The following is a 3,258-nucleotide window of genomic DNA, read 5'->3' as shown; positions in this document are numbered from 1 at the left end:
GATAAGCCCTGCTTTCCCCAGCTCTCCACCGCACACACACATAACACAGATTCACTGATACACCATAACTAAATATCTTTATACATGCACTTATATTAAAGTCTTTGCCTTAATCACCTCAGCCCTGTTTTATTCACTCAAGCCTACATTTCATTTCCTTGCACATCCTTGTTCAAATAAATTAAATCTCATCTTTATTTACCAGTATAAGCCCCGATACAACAGAACAAAAACATTATCAGACTGCATCAGAGACCCTGTTCCTCCTCACCTTTTTGTAATCGGCATCTAGGATCTCTCCAAAATCTCAATCCAGTATACACCCACACGTCAGGTTGTGACTGCCCAGCTGTGTGGAGTAGAGCGTTTTTGTCACTTTGTGACTGCATTCAAAAAAGCATGCACAGCTATATTCCTCAATATTTGGGCAGAAAGAACAGGTAATCCAATGCAGGCAAGTAAACTAGTACCAATAAAGTCATAGGCAATCAGTTTAATTACGTACATATAGACCATGGACAGGATTAAAGATGGGTATACCACCTAGTGGGTTTGGGGGCTGCATTTTAAAGCTTTAGAATTAGCACAGAAGTAAGCTTCTGGGATGGTCTGTTGCACACAGCAAGCCATAATATTGGTCAGGTAACCTATTAAATGTGCTCCCAACAGTCACAAAGCGCTCACACAGAAAGGTTCAGTAGCAGACTGATGAGGACACTTTTGAAGGGGAAGCTATTTTTTTAACTAGGCTGCATAAATGCTTTGTCACAGCTGTAAGGCTAGCCATAGTGTAGTGGTTTTGGTTGCTTAACAAGCAAAATATTCCTAGTTTGATGCTGAGAGGAGTCACAAATGCCTTCAAGGGTGTGTCAGTAAGGGCAATCAGCATAAAAAAAAATAAGGGTGAGATAATTTGGACATGCACAGATGAAGGATAATGGATACTGAATTTGGAGCTGTCAGGCAGGAGGAAACGAGGAAGCTCACAGAGGAGATTCACAGTGAAGGAGTACTTGCAGTCCTGGAGATACTTAAATGAATGTGGTATTTTACAGTAAGCCATATTTTGAACCAGGTGAAGTCTACCGAGAAGTTTGTGTGGTAAGCCAAAGAAGACACAATCTGAACAATCAATACTAGATGTAACTACAACACATACAAGCTCTAGTTACATACATGCTACTCCCATCTCTAATAGCTGAGATGGGAGTAGCTGACTAATATTACATGAGTGGAAATATGTCAGTTTAATTTCAGGTAAGCAGTCAATGAGAGAAGAAGAAACTGAATTAGACTTAATGCAGATATAGAGCTAGGTGTCATAAGCATAAGAATGAAGGTCTATGCCAGATTTCCTAAACATGTGACCTAAACGTAAAAGATAAATAACAAATAGAAGGGGGCCTAAGAAAGAGCCCTGGGGAACACCTAAGACAACTGGGCAAGCTTGTGATCTGAAAATCTTTTTAGCTGTACATACTGATTATGATTTTAGAGATAAGATTTAAACCAGGCATGTTACATGCCAACAGTACAAACAGATTCTAATATCGTTAAAATAATATTATGAGAGAGTGTATTAAAGGCCAATTATCATTTTGACAGCACTCTATGCTGTGAAGTGGCCAAAGATCTGACTGAAATTGTTCAAACAGATGATTGTTATTAGGGTGAGAGCAGTGGTGGTTTTTGATATGGGCAGCATGGGCCGTTGCCCAGGGCAGCATCGGCCTGGGCAACGGCCAGGCATCGGCAAAAAAAAGTTGCTTGTACCCATGCTGCCCCAACATCATGCCGTCACATTTTGGGCATTGCATAGGGGTTTTCTATTGCTCATTTGCGAGGAGTAGGGGCGCTCTTCATTTACCCTGGGTGAGAGCAAACCTGCACGTCAGCAGCGTTTTTGAGATTTTTTGAAAGAAAGGGGAAATTAGCAGTGGTACAGTAATTATTTAGGTTGAAAGAGTCTGCTCTGGGTTTTTTAAGAAATGGTGTTATCGTGGCGTTTTTAGAGGAACAAACCCAAAGATTATGGAAGAATGTATAATACTCTCAAATTCTCATGACCATTGATCAACATTGAGAATATGCATATTTATGATGAAGGAACTGACCTCCCAGCCCATTGTTCCTTCAGTGGGCTGGTTTCAGTCATTATGCAAATGTACTGTTTATAAGATTGGAGAAACCTGCAGTCAGCTGAGACTGAAGAAGTCATTTGGATAAGTGACGAAACGTTTCTCCCACTGAAAACGCTACGACCAGATGAACAGAATCAACTTTTGGAGATTTACTTACCTGGATGATTGAGAATGTATCAAGACGAAATGCATAATACTCATTATTAAAGGATAGCGAGAAGAAATGTAAGGTTTAACCAAAAGTAGGAAGTGGGTCAAAGAAACAGTTGGAAGGTTTAGAGGTCTTAATAAATCTGGTTATTTCATCTACAGTCAGGAATCGGAAAACTAGAAAGAAAAGAACAGGGGGCTCATACACTGTCCTAAAAGTAGAGTTACTAAGAGCCAGCTGCTGATGAATGTTACTGATTTTAGTTTTACAAAGGACATAAAAGTATTACTCTGTTCAGTACCATACAACTGAGGTCGAACGTTTTAAGGTGGTCGAAGGAGCTTGTTCACACTGGAGATGGGTGCCCTTGTATTTCCTTGACCTGACCAGACCTGATTAGTGTTGCATTACATTCAGATGTAGCTGCAGACAGGGAAATCAACTATACGGTGTACACCTATATACGGTACCCTCTATATTGGATTAGATTTTCTCCTGATTAAAAATGCGTGGTATAATTTAGATCGTGCGTGTGTTTGTGTGTATGAATATACTAGAGACTCTTGGAAGCTCTTCAATCATCCATATTGCGCTTCATTTAAGTTGCGCTTCTTAATGACTCCGGGGCACTCGGGCTCATGTGTGGCAACTTTCAACCATGAAAGACAAGCAAATGGCATAATTTCAATTGTGCTCTGTTTTGTTTTATATATAATATATTTATATATTTATAGTATTAGTGGGCAGCTTTGGACGCGGAGTTGAAAGTTTCTATTTTAAGACTGACACCGCCTATTTAAAGTACTGTCGGCATAAGCCGGTAAGAGTTAGTAGTGCATCTCAAAGGTCTGACATATCGCAGAACTTCGCAACGCACCAATGAGAATGTAGTATCGCATAGGGGCAGAGCTAATTGACGGAAGAAGTAGCCAATTAACCGACGCTTTTCCTAGCCGTTGTAACCAA

Source organism: Pundamilia nyererei, unplaced genomic scaffold, assembly GCF_000239375.1.
Source record: "Pundamilia nyererei isolate P.nyererei 1_Seehausen unplaced genomic scaffold, PunNye1.0 scaffold00253, whole genome shotgun sequence".
NCBI classification, from domain to species: domain Eukaryota; kingdom Metazoa; phylum Chordata; class Actinopteri; order Cichliformes; family Cichlidae; genus Pundamilia; species Pundamilia nyererei.
Note: the sequence above shows the minus strand (reverse complement) of the source record.